The sequence below is a fragment of the Aotus nancymaae genome, unplaced genomic scaffold (genome assembly GCF_030222135.1).
Source record: "Aotus nancymaae isolate 86718 unplaced genomic scaffold, 86718_ANA_hifiasm-v0.15.2.pri h1tg000053l, whole genome shotgun sequence".
Taxonomy (NCBI): Eukaryota; Metazoa; Chordata; class Mammalia; order Primates; family Aotidae; genus Aotus; species Aotus nancymaae.
Window position 1 is genome coordinate 20,568,685 of NW_026988467.1, and position 21,394 is coordinate 20,590,078.

The following is a 21,394-nucleotide window of genomic DNA, read 5'->3' on the forward strand; positions in this document are numbered from 1 at the left end:
AGGACAATCACTTGAGCCCAGGAAGTCAAGGCTTCAGTAAGCAGTGATTGTGCCACCGTGCTCCAGCCTGGCTTACAGAGTGAGACCCTGTCCAAAAAAAAAAAAAAAAAAAGAGGCTGTAAGGCTGGTTGCCTCACCAGGAGCTCGGACGCACACCTCCCCCCCTTTTTTCCCCCGAAAGCTTGGACATGCTCGGGTTGTTCCCTTTTCCCCTTCTCGCACAGCCTGGCTTTCCCTTAAAGAACCCAGTATGCAAGCAGGGTCTTGTGATTCTAGCCAATAAGCAGCCAAGTCTTTCTAGCCAATAGCAGCCGAGTCTTTCTAGCCAATAGCAGCCGAGTAATTCTAACCAATAGCAGCCAAGTCCTGTATGCAAACAAAGGCTTGTAACCTTACCCAATAGTAGTCCTGCTCTCCCACAACCAATCGAGCTCTTCCACTCCCTATAAAACCCCACGTCTGAGAGGAGTCTGTGCGACTTCTCTGGCCCCTCCCGTTGGACTGCAGAACCTCACCCGGGAGCCTGAATAAACCCTTCATATTGGATCTTCTTGTGTTGGCCTCAGTTTCTTCCTTTTAAACTCGGCAAGAACAAACCTTACAGAGGCCAGGCACCGTGCCTTACACCTATAATCCTAGCACTTTGGGAGGCTGAAGTGGGCAGATCACAAGGTCAGGAGTTTGAGACCAGCCTGGCCAATATGGTGAAACCCCGTCTTTACTAAAAACACAAAAATTAGCCGGGCATGGTGGCAGATGCCTGTAGTCGCAGCTACTCAGGAGGCTGAGCCAGGAGAATCACTTGAACCCAGGAGGCGGAGGTTGCAGTGAGCTGAGATCGTGCCACATGCCTGGGCAACAGAGTGAGACTCTGTCTCAAAAAAATTTAAAAAAAAAAGAAGGAAAAAAAAGGATTCTGTGCTCCAGTCATGTCTGACCTTTGCCCGAGAGCTGAGGCAGATAGAATAATCCCTACTTAATCTCAGCTGACACTTTACCACCACTGAGGACAAATCATCACATTTTGCAAAACCTGTTCAACTTGCAAGAATGACCCATCAGAAATAGACCAAGGAGACCCTCTTGACCTGCTCCCCAGCTGGCTGGGCCCCTGCTGCTGTGTCCAGTCCTAGGAAGGGTGTCATGGGGCTTTCCTTCCACATTTCTTCTCCTAGTCCCCCTCTGTTCTTCTTCTTCTTCTTTTTTTTTTTGGAGACAGATTCTTGTTCTGCTGCCCAGGCTGGAGTGCAGTGGGGTGATCTCAGCTCACTACAACCTCAACTTCCTAGGTTCAAGCAAGTCTCATGCCTTGGCCACCCAAGAAGCTGGGATTACAGGCATGAGCCACCACACCTGGTTAATTTTTGTATTTTTAGTAGAGACAGGGTTTCACCACGTTGGCCAGCCTGGTCTCGAACTCCTGACTTCAAGTGATCTGCCCACCTCAGCCCCCCAAAGTGTTGGGATTACAGCTGTGAGCCACCGCGCCTGGACTCCCTCTGTTGTTTGTAACTCTTTTTTTTTTTTTTTTTTTAAAGACAGGGTTTCACCATGTTGGTCAGGCTGGTCTTGAACTCCCAACCTCAGGTGATCTGCCCGCCTTGGCCTCCAAAGTGCTTGGATTACAGGCGTGAGCCACCGCGCCCGGCCTGTTGTTTGTAACTCTTGATTGCAGTTGCAGTAAAGTTTTTCTGGAGTTTGGGGCTATAGACTGTGGGGTTTTTTGGCCCCAATCTTTGTATGTGTGTGTGTGTGTGTGAATCTATGAATTATACTGAAAACACAAGTCAGGCTGGGCGTGGCGGCTCACACCTGTAATCTCAACACTTTGAGAGGCTGAGGCGGGTGGATCACCTGAGGTCAGGAGTTTGAGACAAGCCTGGCCAACATGGTGAAACTCCGTCACTACCAAAGATACAAAAAAAAATTAGCTGAGCATGGTGGCGGGTACCTGTAATCCCAGCTACTTGAGAGGCTGAGGCAGAAGAATCTCTTGAATCTGGGAGGCAGAGGTTGCGGTGAGCTGAGATCACGCCACTGCACTCCAGCTTGGACAAGAAGAGCAAAACTCTGTCTCAGAAAAAAAAAAAAAAAGAACGAAATCCCAACTCTTACCTCTTTTTATATCGACTTTGATATCAAAAGCCACCTCCTCCTAGAAGCATCCTCTGGTCTCCCCTTGTTGAGTCCTACCGCACAGAACTGTCTACCTTGTATTATTTGTGTCCATTCCACATCTTGCTTCCTGGACTGTGAGCTCCTAGTCTTCAGAGTAGAATGAGTCTGGGAGTAGAGTCATCTTTGTATTTCACTTGCCCAAAAAAGTGTCTCCTAGCACAATGTCAGGCCCACAGTAGACTCTCCGTGGAGGTCTTTTGATGAGGAGTCAGAGCTGAGCAGAGCAGTCTTGGGGAGATGAAACTCAGCCCAGCCAGGCAAGGCAATTCGATGGCCTCAGGCTCCCACTCCTCAATCCCAAGCCCATGGCGGACACTTCTCATTACTCCAAGTCCTCGTGCCCCCTGAACCTCACCATGCTTCTCACCCTAGTGCTCCTGGCCTGGAGAACCAGACTTGCAGAAAGAGATTGGAACCACAAGCAGCAGCCCTGAAGCAGACTGTGAACTAGAAGGATGGTGCCTGCCCAGGCTCTTGGCCTTGTGAACAGAGCACCAGGACAGTCACTCCTAAAATGGGTTCGGCGGGGAGGTGGGACAGCACTGGGTAGCGAGGGAACTTAAAATCTCTCTAGCGATATAGGTCCCAGGGGAGGTTTATTGATGGAAGGCAAAATAGGGAAGCTTTCCTAGAGGATAGATGAAAAGGGCTGCCAAAGCGGTTGTTTCCTGAGTCAGTTCCTTTAATAAATTCCTCCTGGGGTTTCCAGCACCCGAACTGGAATGAAACCTGGCGCAAAGTAAGCACTTAAGTATTTAAAACGGATTTATAGAATCCATGGATGTCTATTAGAAGAAAAGCAGGCTTCTTCAGACCCACTTGTGTGCTTCTTTTTCCCTTGGCTGCCAGCAAGCCCAGAGCTAAATGCAGTGTGGAAGTGCAGTTACAGGGCCATTCAAGGTCAGTTCCTGATTTATTTATTGCTCCTTTTAGTGGTTTCTTTTTTTCTTTTTTTTTTTTTGGTGACAGAGTTTCGATCTGTTGCCCAGGCTGGAGTGTAATGGCACAATCTCGGCTCACTGCAACCTCTGCCTCCTGGGTTCAAGAGATTCTTCTGCTTCAGCCTCCAGAATACCTGGGATTACAGGCAAGCACCACCAAGCCCAGCTAATTTTTTTGTATTTTTAGTAGAGACGGCGGGGTTTCAGCATGTTGGTCAGGCTGGTCTCAAACTCCTGACCTCATGATCCACCTGCCTTGGCCTCCCAAGGTGCTGGGATTACAGGCATTAGCCACAGCGTCCGGCCCCTTTTAGTGGTTTCTAATGCTTTGCTTTTATTTTAACTGCCCCAATTTGTAATGTAGCCACCTCTAGTCCTTTTAGGAAAGAATGTGTAGGCTGGGCGTGATGGCTCACACCTGTAATCCCAGCACTTTGGGAGGCCAAGGTGAGGAGATCATCTGAGGTCAGGAGTTCGAAACCAGCCCAGCCAACATGGTGAAACCCCATTATTACGAAAAATACAAAATTAGCTGGGCGTGGTGGTGGGTGCCTATAATCCCAGCTTCTTGGGAGGCAGGCAGGAGAATCACTTAAACCTGGGAGGTGGAGGTGGCAGTGAGCAGGGATTGCGCCATTGCACTCCAGCTTGGGTGACAGAGTAAGACTCTGTCTCAAAAACAAACACACAAACAAAAAACAAAAGAATGTGTAAATTTATAGATTAAGATCAAAGGATTCTTATTTAGGTCTTCTCCATGGTTCCCTTCTCAAATGTCTATGGGTTATCAAGGAAACTCAGTCTTCCCTGTGGGGCTGAAGGATTCCATCCCCAGCCTGCTGTCCACTCAGCATTCATCACCCCCATCCAGGCTGTCTCGATTCATTCATTCTCCATGGACCTTCCCTGGACCTTCCTTTTGCATCATCAATTCCAGCCTGCCTCCTGGGCAAAGTTGAGCTAAATGATGTCTGAGGCCTCCTTCCACTTTAGTCAAGGTTAAGTGCCAAGGTTTTAGAGTGAAACATCACTGGGTTCAAATCTTGGGTCAGCCACTGATAGGCTGTGTGACCTTGGGGAAAGTTACTCAGACTCTCTGAGCTTCAGTTTCTTCCTCTGTGAATGGGGAAACTAATCCCTATATTCTGTATGTGCAGATTAAATAATTATTTAAAACTAATTAAGCAGGAGCTTGGTTGCCTGAGTGAATTATCAAGAGTGTTGGATGTGGTGGAAAGAAAAGGGTCCCGAGTTCGGAATCAGGTGCTCACGGTTTGAGCCCTGGCACTGGCACCACCTGGCTCTATTGAGAAGCCACCTACTCTCTCTTATCCCAATATTGCCATTTGAAAAGAAGATTGGGGGATATTGATGAGTGCTTGGCACGGTGCTAGTACTTTCTACACATTATCTCATTTAAATCTCAAACAATCCTGCAAGAATCTTACTATTATTATTTTCCATATTTTATAGATGAAGAAACTTTCTGAGAGCTGGGTACCATGGCTCATGCCTATAGTCCCAGCACTTTGGGAGGCCGAGGCAGGCAGATCACTTGAGCCCAGGACTTAGAGACCAGCCTGGGCAATGTGAAACTCCATCTCTACAAAAAATACAAAAATTAGCTGGGTGTGGTGGCATGTGCCTGAAGTCCCAGCCACTCAGGAAGCTGAGGTGGGGGAATCACTGAAGCCCAGGAGATTAAAGTTACAGCGAGTCGTGATCGCACCACTACACTCCAGCCTGGGTAACAGAGCAAGACCCTGTCTCAAAGAAAAAGAAAGATGTTTCCGCAGCATTTTATTAAAAAAAGAGAAGAAAAAAGAGGCGGGTCATGGTGGCTCACACCTGTAATCCCAGCACTTTGGGAGGCCAAGGTGGGCAGATCACCTGAGGTCAGGAGTTTGAGACTAGCCTGACCAACATGGTGAAACCCTGTCTCTACTAAAAATACAAAAGTAGCTGGACGTGGTGGCACATGCCTGTAATCCCAGCTACTCCGAGGGCTAAGGCAGGCAAATCACTTGAACCCGGGAGGTAGAGGTTGCAGTGAGCCGAGGTAGTGCCATTGCACTGCAGCCTGGGCAACAAGAGCAAAACTCTGTCAAAAAAAAAAAAAGAAAGAAAGAGAGAGAGACAGAGAAAGAAAGAAGTTAGGAAGGAAGGAAAGAAAGAAAGAAGTAAATGAAGGAAGGAAGAAAGGAAGGAAGGAAGGAAGGGAGAGAGAAACTTGGCCAGGCGCAGTGGCTCATGCCTATAATCCCAGCATTTTGGGAGGCTGAGGAGGGTTGATCACTTGAGGCCAGGAGTTCGAGAACAGCCTGGCCAACATGGTGAAACCCCTTCTCTATTATAAATACAAAAAAATCAGCTGGGCATTGGTGGCATGCGCTTGTAGTCCCAGCTACTCTGGTGGCTGAGGCAGGAGAATCACTTGAACCTGGGAAGCGGAGCCTGCAATGAGTGGAGATCCTGCCACTGTACTGCAGCCTGGGCAACCGAGTGAGACTCTGTCTAAAGAAAAAAAAAAGAAAGAAAGAAAAAGAAACCTGCTCAGGACATTGGAATCCATGGTCTTGTCCCTTTCTCTGGAAACCTAGGATCCCATCCAATTGCTTTGCATTCTTCCCTCCCACCTCCAAACAAATACTTGGTAAATTAACTAATTAGAAATCTGCCAACACGGCAGGGCCCCGTGGCTCACGCCTGTAATCCCAGCACTTTCGGAGGCTGAGGCAGGCGGACCACCTGAGGTCAGGAGTTTGAGAACAGACTGGCCAATATGGCAAAACCCAGTCTCTACTAAAAACACAAAAAAATTAGCCATGCATGGTGGTGCATGCCTGTAATCTCAGCTACTTGGGAGGCTGAGGCAGGAGAATTGCTTGAACCTGAGAGGCAGAGGTTGCAGTGAGCTGGGATCAAGCCACTGTACTCCAGTCTGGTGACAGAGGGAAACTCCATCTCAAAAAAAAAAAAGAAATCTGCAACAGGACAGTTTTGTTGAGTCTTTTCAAATATCTTCTTCCTCTTTCAATTATTTTATACTTCAGCAACTTCTCTTTTAGAGAATGAGCTAATAATGCTCACATTCATAACACACTGGACAATTTACACAGCCTGGGAAGGCTCACGGCTATCATGTGGGGCGGGTGTTGCTCAACTATTCCATGAGCAAAGAGATTCAGAGGGGGCAAGTCATTTGCCCAGAAACCCATAGCAAGTGGCAGGCAATGCCAGGACTGGGGTCCTTGTGTCATGATAAGGTCAGACTGGTAAAGACGCAGGATCGAATGTGTGACTCTGCACAGGGCAAGGAGTCCTGACACCATGCACAATCCTTTGTCTTTATTTCCAGAAGCAAATCCTATCTCTTTTCTCTCTCTTTTTGACTTTGCATTTTTCTGACCATTTTTTCCCAGTAATGCCTTCATTGCTACGATGAGCTGGCCTGGGCTGTTGTTATTATTTACTTTTTGTAGAGATGGGAGTCTCACTATATTGCCCGGGCTTGTCTCAAACTCCTGACCTTAAGTGATCCTCCCACCTTGGTCTCCCAAAGTTCATGATCAGATTTTTGGGCATGAGTCACTGAGTCCGGCCAGGCCCTAGACTTTAGTCCTTTCCCCACTTTCCAGGTAGACTCCTGACCTCGCCCACAGGGATTTGCCCATCAGGCTGTTGGGCTTTGCAGTTAGATAGCACTGAGTTCCAATCTTGGCTCTGCTAAGTATTATTAGCTTTGCGCTCTCAAGTAAAGTCACTCACTTCATTCATTTCTTTCATTCAGTTTCCTCATCCATAGAACAGGCATAACAGGTAGTGCTTGTCCCATCAGTGGTTGTGAGGCATGAAGATCAAGTGAGTTAGCTCAGCCTAATATAGTGCCTGCCACACACTAAGCCCTCCGTGAATGGCAGCTTATATATCCTATATATGTGTACCCATTAGAACTTTCTCCTCACTTTCTTAAGTTCTTTGCTAGTTGGTAACCAATGAGAGTGACAATGTCATCCCTGCTGTGCCCTTGGGCTGGTAGGGGGAATGTCAAAGAGGGAGGTGAGAGGCAGGAGAGAAGGTGAGGACAGGAAAGCAGACGGGGAAGACTCTGTCTCCACTCAGAACTTTTGGGGATGAAATAACAGGAGGCTGAGATTGTGCTAGGGAGCACCTGCCAGCTTGCCATCATAAGGAGAGCCCTGGATTAAGGAGACAGGCATGATGCTGGTTCTAGTCCCAGGTGGAACTGATGGCTACATAACCTCAGGCACAAGAGTCCCCTTCTCAGTAGGTCCATCTGCACCAGGAGTGGGTTTTTTGGTTTTGTTTTGTTTTGAGATGGAGTTTCGCTCTTGTTACCCAGGGTGGAGTGCAATGGCACGATCTCGGCTCACCGCAACCTCCGCCTCCTGGGTTCAAGCAATTCTCCTGCCTCAGCCTCCCAAGTAGCTGGGACTACAGGCACATGCCACCATGCCCAGCTAATTTTTGTATTTTTAGTAGAGACGGAGTTTCACCATGTTGACCAGGATGTTCTCTATCTCTTGACCTCATGATCCACCCACCTCGGCCTCCCAAAGTGCTGGGATTATAGGTGTGAGCCACCGCGCCCAGCCTGTTTGTTTGTTTTTTTGCAGAGTCTTGGTCTGTCCCCCAGGCTGGAGTGCAGTGGCATGATCTTGGCTCACTGCAGCCTCCTCCTCCCAGGTTCAAGCAATTTTCCTGCCTCAGCCTCCATATCTGGCTAATTTTTGTATTTTAAGTAGACACAGGCTGGGCGTGGTGGCTTACGCCTGTAATCCAAGCACTTTGGAGGCCAAGGTGGGCGGATGACCTGAGGTCGGGAATTCAAGACCAGCCTGACCAACATGGTGAAACCCTGTCTTTATTAAAAATAAAAAATAAAAAAATAAAAAAGAAAGTAGAGACAGTGTTTCACCATGTTGGCCAGGCTGGTCTCGAACTCTGGACTTCAAGTGATCTGCCCGCCTCGGCCTCCCAAAGTGCTGGAATTATAGGCGTGAGCCACTGCACCCTTCCAGGAGTGGTTTTTTGATGAGATCTCAAAAGGTCCTTCCAACATGGAAGTTATGCAATTAGTCACATGGGGCAGAAGATGGGGGTGTTGTCAGATTGCAAAAGAGCTGGCGTGAGAAAGACAGATCACGAAAGCCTGGAGCAGCACTTCTCAAACTTTGTGGTCTCAGTGGCCCTTTACTGTCTTAAAAGCCACCCTGACAATAAAGAATTTTTGTTGATGTAGGTTACATCTATTAGTACTTGCAGTATTGGAGAATAAAACTGAGAGCTTAAAGAAAATTAATAATCCTATTGCATGTTAATAGAAGTAACTTTCTTTTTTTGAGACGGAGTCTTGCTCTGTCACCCAAGCTGGAGTGCAACGGCAAGATCTTGGCTCACTGCAACCTCTGCCGCCCAGGTTCAAGTGATTCTCCCGCCTCATTCTCCCGAGTAGTTAGGACCACACCTGGCTAATTTTTATACTTTTAGTAGAGACAGGGTTTCATCCTATTGACCAGGCTGGTCTGGAACTCCTGACCTCATGATCCGCCCGCCTTGGCCTCCCAAAGTGCTGGGATTACAGGCATGAGCCACTGCACCCGGTCTGAAATAACATATTTTTTTTTGAGATGGAATCTTGCTCTGTCGCCCAGGCTGGAGTGCAGTGGCACGATCTTGGCTCACTGCAACCTCTGCCTCCCAGGTTTAAGCAATTCTCCTGCCTCAGCCTCCCTAGTAGCTAGGACTACAGGCACCTGCCACCACGTCTGGCTAATTTTTGTATTTTTAGTAGAGATGAGGTTTTACCATATTGGCCAGGCTAGTCTCAAACTCCTGACCTTGTGATCCGGCCACCTCAGCCTCCCAAAGTGCTGGGATTACAGGCATGATAAAATAACATATTTTTAAATGAAAATAACTTTTTTTGGCAAATCTCTTTAATTGTCTGACTTAAGAGAAGGCAGCTGGATTCTTTGCTTCTGCACGCAAACTGTTGCAATATGTTGTTGTGGTTAAACCATGTGAAGAAAATGAATTTGCCACTCTCCTGAGTGCTTCCTTTGTGGCAGGCACTGTGAAAGGCTTTTTACAAGCAGTGTGTCCTTTTCTGTTTTTGTTCAAATCCATACTATATATTATTTTTTTAAATTATTATTATTTTTTGAGACAGAGTCTTGCTCTGTCACCCAGGCTGGAGTGCAGGGGTGTGATCTCAGCTCACTGCAACCTCCGCCTTCCCAGGTTAAAGCGATTCTCCTGCCTCAGTCTCCCCAGTAGCTGGGATTGCAGGCATGCACCACCATGCCTGGCTAATGTTTGTATTTTTAGTAGAGACGGGGTTTTGCCATGTTGGCCAGGCTGGTCTCAAACTCCTGGTCTCAAGAGTTTGAGACTCCACCTACCAAAGTCCTGGGATTACAGGTGTGAGCCACCACACTCGGCCTGTACTATATATTATTTTTAAACGTTTTCATTTTATTTTTGAGAGAAAAATAATAATTTTATATATTTTCAGAATAGCAGTGTGATGTTATGATGCATATATCAAAATTGCTAAAAGAGTAGATTTTAAATGTTGTTACCACGTAGAAATGCTCTGTCTCCTTTACCCTCCAAACTGCCCTTGGAGGTTGATTGTCTCATTTTCATGATCTTATCTGTGAAGAACCAGAGGCTCAGCTAGAATGGATTTGCCTGAGGTCACAAAGTTTGTAAATGACAGAGTCAGAATTCAAACACAGGCTGTTGTCATACACCTGGTGCCAGACCCCGGCCACAGAAGTTGGGCAGCCTAGATGTGAAATCACCTTTGCAAAGTTATGACTGAAACGGTAAAGAGATCTAATTAACCGCCTCCATCTTGCTTCTAACGTCCAAGCTGTCCTTGTCCATTCCTAGGTGTAGGCTGAACTAACTTTGGGACAAACTTGGTTTATAGTTTAAAACTGAGATGATAACAGCCCTTTCCCAAAATACACTTCCTTCTTGGCTGGGGACTAGATTGTCTTTGTAGGACTAACATTAGCCACAAGATTAGAAATTATGGTTTAGGGCTGGGTGTGGTGGTTCACGCCTGTAATCTCAGTACTTTAGGAGGTTAAAGCGGGGTGATCACTTGAGGTCAGGAATTACGACCAGCCTGGTCAACATGGTGAAACCCTGTCTCTACTGAAAATACAAAAATTAGCCAGATGTGGTGGTGTGCACCTGTAATCCCAACTACTCAGTAGCCTGAGGCAGGAGAATCGCTTCAACCCAGGAGGCAGAGGCTGCAGTGAGCCGAGATGGTGCCACAGCACTCCAGCCTGGGCAACAGAGGGGTCTCCATCCATCCATCCATCAATCAATCAATCAAACAATAAAGGTTTAAGAGTCATGCAGCTGGAGGCCACAAGATTTTGACCCTCCCCAAACTGCTCCTACGACCAGTGCTTGAGATATTTTGCAGACCCTGCACTTGATGGATCAGCTGGCACCACCCAAATCTATAAACTGGTTCATCTGATCTGTGGCCCCCCACCCGTGAACTGACTCAGTGCAAGAAGTCAGCTTTGACTCCCTGTGATTCCATCCCTGGCCAATCAGCACTCCTGACTCATTGGCTCCCCTCCAACCCACCAAGTTGTCCTTAAAAATTCTGATTCTCAAATGCTGGGGGAGACTGATTTGGGTAATAATAAAATTCCCATCTCCCGCACAGCCAGCTCTGTGTAAATTACTCTTTATTGCAATTCTGCTGTCTTGAGGAATCGGCTCTGTCTAGGCAGCAGGCAAGGTGAATGCCTTTGGGGCTTACATATGGAGAAGCACGGGTCGCTCTTGTACCTATGGGCAACCGTCTCTTCCCTGATCTCATTTTTATCCTTCCCACCTTGGACCATTTTACTGAACCATGCTTCTGGCACCACCATTAGTCACCAGGATACTAGACTAGTTTCTCCAAGGGAGTGAGAGCCCATCATTTTGTTCATTCCTGTATCTCTTTTTTTTTTTTGAGATAGAGTCTTACACTATCACCCAGCCCAGGCTGGGGTGCAGTGGCACAATCTTGGCTCACTGCAACCTCCGCCTCCGGGTTCAAGCAATTCCTTTGCCTCAGCCTTCCAAGTAGCTGAGATTACAGGTACCTGCCACCACACCAGCTAATATTTTGTAGTTTTAGTAGAGACAGGGTTTCACTATGTTGGCCAGGCTGGTCTTGAACTCCTGACCTTGTGATCTGCCCACCTCAGCCTCCCAAAGTGCTGGGATTACACCACACCTGGCCACACCCCTGTATCTTAAGTGAAGCTACCTCACCCATGATCACTGCTCAATAACTGTTTATTAATGGATTGGTTGGAGGCATTCTCTCTGACACATGCGAACATCCTCAAGGAGGGCAACCTGCTTTCTGATTTTCAAAGTGAGGCTGGGTGCAGTGATTCACACCTGTAATCCCAGCAATTTGAGAGGCTGAGGTGGGAGGAGATCTTGGGCCCAGGAGTTCAAGACACACCTGGGCAGTATAGGAAGACCCTGTCTCTACAAATAAAAAATATTAGCCAGGAGTAGTGGTGCACGCCTGTGCTCCCAGACACTTGGGAAGCTGAAGTGAGGATCACTTGAGTCCAGGTGGTTGAGGCTACAGCTAGCCGTGATCGTGCCACCGCATTCCAGCCTGGACAACAGAGTGAGACCCCAGGCTTTGTCTCAAAAAAAAAAGAAAACAAGCATTTTTTTTTTTGAGACAGTCTCTCTCTGTTGGTGGCGCAATCTCGGTTCATTGCAACCTCTGCCTCCTAGGTTCAAGCAATTCTCCTGCCTCAGCCTCCCAAGTAGCTGGGACTACAAGCGCCACCACGCCCAGCTAATTTTTGTATTTTCAGTAGAGACGGGTTTTCACCATGTTGGCCAGGATGGTCTCTATCTCTTGACCTCGTGATCCGCCCGCCTCAGCCTCCCAAAGTGCTGGGATCACAAGAGGGAGCCACCGCGCCTTGCCAATGAGGACTTTTCCTGGTAGCTTCTCTATAAAGCAGCAGGACAGAATGTTCACATAGTGAACATTCTGAATCACCTGCACTTTGCCTCCAGGCCACTCCACCTCTTCCTGGCTTGGCCAGATCGCAAAGGGCAGGGCCCCTGCCCTGGCCATGATTCTGGTTTGCTTCTAGGGTTGCATCAATGGGGGATTGAGGTTGCAATTCAGGCTGGTTCGGGGAATAGAAGAGGGGAGTTTGTGAAGCGATATGGAGAGCCATGGAGGCTGAGCTCTTGAAACACCCTGGTGATTATAACATAGTAGCAACTAATACTGAAATTGGACCTACTGTATACAGTGTGTCAGGTACTATTCTCTGCACTTTACTTTTTTTTTTTTTGAGATGGAGTCTGGCTTTGTCGTCCAGGCTGGAGTGTAGTGGTGCAATCTCAGTTCACTGCAACCTCTGCCTCCTGGGTGCAAGCAATTCTCCTGCCTCAGCCTCCAGAGTAGCTGGGATTACAGGTGCCTGCCACCATGCCAGCTAGTTTTTGTAATTTTAGTAGAGACGGGGTTTTGCCGTGTTGGCCAGGCTTGTCTCAAATTCCTGACCTTAGGTGATCCACCTGCCTTGGCCTCCCAAGGTGCTGGGATTACAGATGCGAGCCACCTCGCCTGGCCATCTTTGCACTTTACATATATATATATATATTTTTTTTTGAAACGGAGTTTTGCTCTTGTTACCCAGGCTGGAGTGCAATGGCGCGATCTCGGCTCACCACAACCTCCGCCTCCTGGGTTCAGGCAATTCTCCTGCCTAAGCCTCCTGAGTAACTGGGATTACAGGCACGCGCCACCATGCCCAGCTAATTTTTTTGTATTAGTAGAGACGGGGTTTCACCATGTTGACCAGGATGGTCTCGATCTCTTGACCTCGTGATCCACCCGCCTCAGCCTCCCAAAGTGCTGGGATTACAGGCATGAGCCACCGCGCCCGGCCCTGCACTTTACATATTAATTTATATATTCTACACAACTAGTCCATGAAGGGGACGAGTATCACTCTTCTTCTGCAGTTGAGGAAACCAGCATCAGCAGAGAGACTTGACTCATGGAGCTGATAAGATCTGTGAGTGGTGGCAAAGGGGCTTGAGGGGACAAAGGGACAGCTGGGCAGAGGCTGATGGATGAATTAAACCTGGCATGGGTGCTTGGGCTATGGAGAGATGAGGAACGGCCAGGGATAGGCTAGACATCTGGGGAGCTGACCCTCCTGTGAGTTCCCTCTACTTCTCTATAGTAGAATAAATTAATGTGCATTTATGCATCTGTTGGCTTTTGGTCCCTGGGATCATAACAAAGAAAGCATGTTACAATCTCTGGCCTGGGATTCGGGATCTGTCGAGACCACAGGACACTCTATCAAGCCAATCTCGGGCCTTGGGAGCCAAACTTGCAAGGTGGCCTGGATTTCTAGTTCCCGTTCCTGTTCTGTGTAAAACAAACAGATTCTCAGTTGGTTCTGAACTTATTCTCGGAACCAACTGAGAACAAGGAGGAAATAGGTAGAGAGAAGCAGCCTGGATCATAGTTGTAAGTTCTGATTCTGCTCCCACTCTGACGTTTTTTGGAGAACTAGGCTTTAGTTGTCTTCCTCCCTCAGACTCCCCAGTAGTGGGAGTCCAGGCCAACACCACTGTGCCTGCCTCCTACCCCTTATTAAAGCTGTGGTCTCTTGGGCAAATTACATCACCTCCTTGAGCCTCAGTGTCCTCATCTGTAAAATGGGAATAATGAAAATACCTCCACTCAGGCTGTTGTGAGGATTAAATGGGGCGTGTGGGACAGAGAAAACATAATTTTACAAACCCCAGTGAGAATTACTGGAGCCATTTCATAATTTCCTATGGCCCATGAAAAAGGAAGTGATTTTAAATCAAATGTACTATTTTCAATAAATGTATCATTTGAAATTTTTCTCTTTCTTTCTCCCTTTCTTTCTCCTCCCTCCCTCTCTACCTCCCTCCCTCCCTTCCTTCCTTCCTTCTTTCTCTGAGATGGAGTTTTGCCATGTTGCCCAGGTTGGTCTTGAACTCCTGAGCTCAAGCGATCCATCTATATAAGCTTCCCAAGGTGCTGCCATTATAGGCATGAGCCACCACACCTGGCCAATTTATACTTTTGAAAAGTAATTTTCTGTTTGTTATATTATGAGAAAATAGGTCTCACTTAGCTGGGAGTAGTAGCATGTGCCTGTAGTCCCAGCTAACTGGGAGACTGAGATGCGGGGATGGCTTGAGCCTGGGAGGTCAAGGCTGCAGTAAGCCATGCCTGAATCACTGCACTCCAGCCTGGGTGACAAAGTGAGACGCTATGTCAAAAAAAGAAAAACGTATGTCTCAGGCCCCTATTTGCATGCCCCCCTATATGCCTCACAGGTGTAGATCTCTTTTATGCCCAGTACCGGAAAAGAAAGAATACATATTAGTCTTTCTTCTTACCAATCTTTGAAATGTTGTGAAGTATTAGGACCTCTCTGATATGTCATATAAGAAATTTGATCAGATAAATGTCATTTATGAACCTTGAAGCAGGCCAGGCATGGTGGCTCATGCCTGTAATCCCAGTACTTTAGAAGGCCAAGGTGGGCAGATTACCTGAGATCAGGAGTTCAGGACCAGCCTAGCCAATATGGTGAAACCCCATCTCTACTAAAAGTACAAAAAATTAGTTGGGCGCGGTGGCATATGCCTGTAATCCCAGCTACTCAGGAGGCTAAGGTAGGAGAATTGCTTGAACCCTGGGGGTGGAGGGAGTGAGCCAAGATCATGCCACTACACCACACTCCAGCCTGGGCAGCAAGAGCAAGACCCTGTCTCAAAAAAAAAAAAAAAGATGCAATCTTGACTCTACTGCTTGGGTTCAAGCAATTCTCCAGCCTCAGCCTCCTAAATAGCTGGAATTACAGGCATGTGCCAACACACCTGGCTAATTTTCATTTTTATTTTTATTTTTAGTAGTAGAGATGGGGTTTCACCATGTTGGCCAGGCTAGTCTCGAACTCCTGGCCTCAAGTGATCACCCACCTCAGCCTTCCAAAGTGCTGAGATTTCAGGTGCAAGCCACTGTACCCAGCCTCCTTGTATTTTCGACATCAGTTTCTTTTATGTTGTCTTTAATCATTGGCTCAGTAAGTGTATAAATTAAATGATATCAGATTAAGAGCAAAAACCATGTAAAGTCATGTATCAGCCAAAGCTATGGATGAATTATTAATTACCTGGTTGGTGAGTCATGAGATAATTGTTTGTTCAATCTATCAACTTTATTTTTTTTTGAGATGGAGTCTTGCTCTATCACCAGGCTGGAGTGCAGTGGCGCGATCTTGGCTCACTGCAACCTCCAAATCCCTGGCTCAAGCGATTTTCCTGCCTCAGCCTCCCAAGTAGCTGGGATTACAGGCACAGGCCACCATGCTCAGCCAATTTTTGTATTTTTAGTAGCGATAGTGTTTCACCATGTTGGCGAGGATGGTCTCAATCTCTGACTTCGTGATCCACCCACCTTGACCTCCCAAAGTGCTGGGAGTACAGGTATGAGCCACCAAGCCTGGCCAACTATTGCTTTTTAAAAATTTATTTTATTTTATTTATTTTATTTTATTTTTTTGAGACGGAGTTTCGCTCTTGTTACCCAGGCTGGAGTGCAATGGCGCGATATCGGCTCACCGCAACCTCCGCCTCCTGGGTTCAGGCAATTCTCCTGCCTCAGCCTCCTGAGTAGCTGGGATTACAGGCAAGCGCCACCATGCCCAGCTAATTTTTTGTATTTTTAGTAGAGACGGGGTTTCACCATGTTGACCAGGATGGTCTCGATCTCTTGACCTCGTGATCCACCTGCCTCGGCCTCCCAAAGTGCTGGGATTACAGGCGTGAGCCACCGTGCCCGGCCAGGTAAAAATTTATTTTGTTTTTGAGATGGGGATCTTGCTCTGTCACCCAGGCTGGTGTGCAGTGGCACAATCTTGGCTCACTGTAGCCTTGAATTTCTGGGCTCAAGCAATCCTCCCACCTCAGCCTCCTGAGTTGCTGGCACAGCAGGGGTGTGCCACCATGCCAGGCTATAACTGCTGGATTTGATTCTTCCACTTATCCTAGGAAGATCTCACACATTGAGAAAAATATCTTCTAAATATTACAATAATTATTCACTACTTTTTACAAAATGGAAACAGGCATCAAGACCTTCTAATGATGTGAACCTTCTGGAACATCTCCCTCCCTGGTGGGAAAAGATGGTAGAAAGTAGTGGGAAGACAGGCTTGGGTTTGACTCCTGTCTCTGCCTGTTGTGTCTAAGCCTTGGGGCTTCATCTGTCAAATGGGCCTGCTGGAAGGGAGGGAGGGGTACAGATGGTCAGTGAAGCACCCTCTGGCTCCTCCCTGGCCCTCAGTGGGCTCTATTCCCCAGCTTCCAGCTCGGTCAGATTTCCCAGAACCCAAACAGATCCTGGGGAGAAACAGAGGACAAACTCATTGAATTTGGGCCGAGGCAACACCATGAATGCAGCTGTGCTCTCAAAGAGGAACTTAGGGGTGGCTTCAACCTCTAGGGAGGCAATGGAGCCACCGAGAGTGGGGTGGGTTGGTGGGGTGGGGGAGTGGAAAAGCTGCCTCTGACTCACTGTGTAAGCAGAAGATCAAAGACCTCCTCTCTGGGCAGTGGGAGCAGGTTGGGTAGGGGAGGAGAAGCCACGAAGCTCACGGGACACTGAACCACGAAGTCATCTCTGCTCAAGGACTCACCCATATCCTCCCCAACTGCATGGAGCCCCAGCAGCCTTCACTCCCTCACCTGCTGGGGAATCCTTCCCTCCCTGCTTGGCCCTAACCCCACTGTGCAGTTCCTCCCCCGCTGACCTACCCCATTAATCTGCCCTTGTCTGCCATTTCCTCTCCTTGGCATTTGAGGTCTTTTCTGCATGGCGTGAAGACTGAGTACATCCTTTCCCTCCCCAGGAGATGGAGGGAAAAGGGAGCAGTTTACACTGTTATGGGCTCTGCTGGAAGAGGGCTGAGACCCAATCTTACTCTTCTGATGGTCCCTGTAGCATAGCTGGGGGCTGAGAGCCTTGGCTGTGCGTGGGTTCCCACTCTGCCCTCTTCCTGAGACCTCAGTGTCCTCGTTTATAGCTTGGGGAGAGAAAGAGAAGTGCCTTTACAGGACCAAGGTGAGGATTACATAAAATAATGCCAGTGACAGCCCTAAGCACAGGCAGGGAATGTTTGTCAGAGATCATCATGAAAACGGGAAGTCACCTGGGCCAAGGACTAGAGCCTCAGGGTCTTGGCACAGAATGGACACCTCGCAGGACTGGATTGGACTGCTCAGTTTGGGGTGGGGGGAGAGAAGCCAGCCATATTCATATGATATCCCCCCAGTATCCTCCCCAGCATAGGTTCTCAGGTTGTCCATGTGATGGCATCTGAACCACAACCTTGCAAGCAACACAATAAAGACAGCCCTGGTGATGGCTCCCGAGCCTGCACTGAATCTCCGCAGCCAGAGGCGTTTCCACTCCTGTTCTCCGATTTGATTCCCACCACGGCGCGGTTTGGTTCTGGATCCAGGCTGACCCGGACTGAGTCTCAGCTTTGCCATTACCACCAGTTGTGTGACCGTGGACAAGCTTCTCTTTTTTTGTCTCTTTTTTTTTTTTTTTTTGAGACAGGATCTTGCTCAGTTGCCCAGGCAATAATAGCTCACTGCAGCCTCAATCTCCCAGGCTTAAACGATCCTTCCACCTCAGCCTCCTGAGTAGCTGGGACCACAGGCATGTGCCACCAGGCCTGGCTAATTTTTAATTTTTGTTTTGTAGAGACAGGGTCTCACTATGTTTCCCAGACTGGTCTTGAACTGCTGAGCTCAAGCTATTCTCCTGCCTGGGCCTCCCGAAGTGCCGGGATTAGAGGTGTGAACCACCATGCCCAGCCCCCTGGACAAGTCTTAACCTTGTGTGAGCTTAGTTTCTCACTTTGCAAACATGGTTAGTGATAGCAGCTCCCTCTTAAGCTGTGGTGAGGAGTGAATGAGGAAAGGTCACAGAGCTCTAATGCATAGCCAATGTTTCATCAATGTTTGCTTAAGAAAAAAAAGATTCGCGCCCACTCAGGGACGCCTCCTCTAACTTGGCTGGGCGCGGTGCGGTGGCTCACGCCTGTAATCCTAGTACTTTGGGAGGCCAAGGTGGGTGGATCACATGAGGTCAGGAGTTCAAGACCAGCCTGGCCATCATGGTGAAATTCCATCTATTAAAAAAAAAAAAAAAAAAAAGAAGAGAAAAAAGAGAGCTCCTTTGAGGCAGGTTAGGAATGCTATGATAGTGTCATTTTTAGAGTTGAAGAAACTGAGGTTCAGAAAAGTGATGTGACGTGCCCCAGGTCACCTGAGTAACTGATGAGGGAGACTTGGGTTTCCATGTGATTCCACATGATTCCGTGACTGACAGCACAAGCTCTCAGCCCACAGTGCGGGACTCTCCTCACATGGGCTCCGCTGTTCTTGGCTGTGTGACACTGCTGAGCCTGGGTTTTTCTTGTCTGTAAGATAGGGCTGCCTGTCTCTTTTCACAAAGAGTGCCCTTTGCGTCTCCTGGCTCAGGGACTTTTTGCAGGGGTGAGAGTAGGAAGCAGAAGCTATACGAAGACAACCCTTCTTCCTGTCCTTTCCTGAGAACTGAGAACCTGAGCGCAGTGCGAAGGTTAGGCCAGGCAGGTGGGGGGTGGAGGGAGAAGAGTATCCATCTGCCACCCACAGCCAAGGGGAGAGGAGAGATTGTCCCTGATGGGAGGGGACCAGAGGTCGTGGGCTTGGCTTTCTGGGGAGATAGCGGGACCTCTGGGGGAAGTCACTGGGTGATACATCCTGGAGGTCAAAATGAGACACAGTGGTTTCAGGTCTTGCAAAGAATCGACTCCAGGCACGCCGGGGAAGTGGGCAAGGCTGGACTTCAGATGATCAAGCCCATTTGGGCAATGGGCATCCATCGTAGGAGGACCCAGGAGCCTCCCTCACGCTTATGCTCTGTGTGTGACCCTCTGGGTCAGTGTGTGATGCTGAGAGGTGGGGGTGGGAGTGAGGGAAGCTCAGTGCACTTGGAGACTCCATTCCTCCTAGCCCAATAGGATGAGGCTCCGAGTCCTACTGAATGTGATCTAATCTGAATAAGGCAAAGAACATTTTATGCACATCTGAGTGTGTGCAGTAGGGTGACCAGTGGCTGGGCGCGGTGGCTCATGCCTGTAATCTCAGCACTTTGGGAGGCTGAGGCTGGTGGATCATGAGGTCAAGAGTTCAAGACCAGCCTGGCCAATATAGTGAAACCCCGTCTCTACTAAAAATAAAAAAACATTAGCCGGGCATGGTGGTGGGCACCTGTAATCCCAGCTACTTGGGAGGCTGAGGCAGGAGAATCATTGAACCCAGAAGGCGGAAGTTGCAGTGAGCAGAGAACGCGCCATTGCACTCCAGCCCAGGCGACAGTGTGAAACTCCATTTCAAAAAAAAAAAAAAAGTGACTGCTACTGTAAAATGAGGAGGGAAGAGAAGGGGCTGGCGCTGGAGGTCTCTGCTTGGCTGAGCCAGGCTGCCATTTTCCCGTCTTCACTGCTTTAGCCTGGCCTTAGCTGGCCGAAGGGTAAAGGATGCACTTCACCTGCCCAGGGCAGTTTAGGGGGTTATTCTGGTGCACCACAAGGTGGTTACAGAGCTGCGGCCAGGGTTGCTGGGACTCCACCTCCTAAGGTCTCCCTGAACTGCTCCCCAGCCTCCGTCTGGCTTTCATGCCGCCAAGGTGTCTGTTTGCCACTCATTCCAGGGAAAAGCAGCCAGGCCTCATTTATCCGCATCTCAAATCCATGTCAAGGGCAGATGGGGTGAAAATCAAACTCTCTGCCACGGTCACTCCCAAGCCCTGTGCCGCTGCCCTCGCTGTGCCTGCGTCAGGCAGTCGACCCTCGCAACAAGCCTGTGAGTGACCTTCTGGGGCCCATATTTCTTCAGAAGAGGAAGCTGAGCGGGAAAGAAATGGAGTGAATTGCCTGAGGCCATCGAGATACCAGTAGCAGAGCTGGGATTCAGACCTAGACGCTGACCCCAGGGCATGCTGGAAAACACTGCTCTTCCCTCCGCTGAATGGAACTTACCCCAAGGGAGACCCCTGGTCTCCTGAGTCCAGTGTGAACCCTAACACTACCTTGCGGTTTCCCATCTATAAAATGAGAGTGCGGGACTCACCTGGTCATCTCAGAGGCCTCTGTCAGCCCCTGCCCTTTCCTGGCCCCCATCTACTGTTGCAGTCCACAGTGAGGCAGGATAGCCTGGGGGATGAAGGGTGGGCTGTGAAGCCAGAGTGCCTAGGCTCAAGCCAATGCGCTCATTCAATGCCCACGTGACTTCGGGTAAGTCACCTAGCCATATCTATCAAGTGGGCAACAGTGATAGCACCTACTGCATACAGCTGTTGTGAGGATTAAATAAATCAAACCACTCTTTAGTGCATCTGTGCACTAAAGTGCTGTGCACACACAACAAGGCCATCTCTGTGTGTGTGATTCTTGTCCCTGTAATGAAATGAAAGCCAAAGTCCTGATTCCTGGTCCTAGGAGGAGGATATCAGCCCTGAGCATTCCTGCGACCAGTCCTCCAAAACCCCAGGTGTCCTGAAATGACATCTATCCCCTGCCCCAGACAGGCCCACCTGGCTTCTTGCGTCCCTGTAGGGAAGGGATAAGGTAAGAATACAGGTTTTGGCTGGGCGTAGTGGCTCACCCCTGTAATCCCAGCACTTTGGGAGGCTAAGGTGGGCAGATCACCTGAGGTTGGGAGTTTGAGACCAGCCTGGCCAACATGATGAAACCCGTCTCTACTAAAAATACAAAAATTAGCTGAGTGTGGTAGCACATGCCTGTAATCCCAGCTACACCGGAGGCTGAGGCGGGAGAATTGCTTGAACCTGTGAGGTGGAGGTTGCACTGAGCTGAGATTGCCCCACTGTATCCCAGCCTGGGCAACAGAGCAAAAGTCCGTCTCAAAAACAGACAAAAAAGAATACAGGTTTTCTGGAATGAGGAAGATGCCTAAAATAAACAACATAAAAAGCTACTCACAGTTGTGGGTGGCTGGGCACCGGGAGCTGCCGGGGGTAGAGGGGTCCCAGTTGCTTTCTGTCCTCTCCCAGGACCCGACCCTGGGTGCCACTCAGAGCACCTGTTGAGCTGCCACCCCCCAGC

The 21,394-nt window shown here is 48.7% G+C and overlaps 1 protein-coding gene across 2 annotated transcripts in view; it reads right to left on the bottom strand.

Annotated features, from left to right (window-relative positions):
• CNR2 (cannabinoid receptor 2) overlaps window positions 1-21,394 on the bottom strand; it is a 39,698-nt gene extending 18,304 nt beyond the window's left edge. For both annotated transcript variants that reach the window (XR_010337755.1, XM_012439873.3), the window contains exon 1: window positions 21,272-21,394. The gene's annotated coding sequence lies outside the window, so the exon portion shown is untranslated. The remainder of the gene's footprint in view (window positions 1-21,271) is intronic.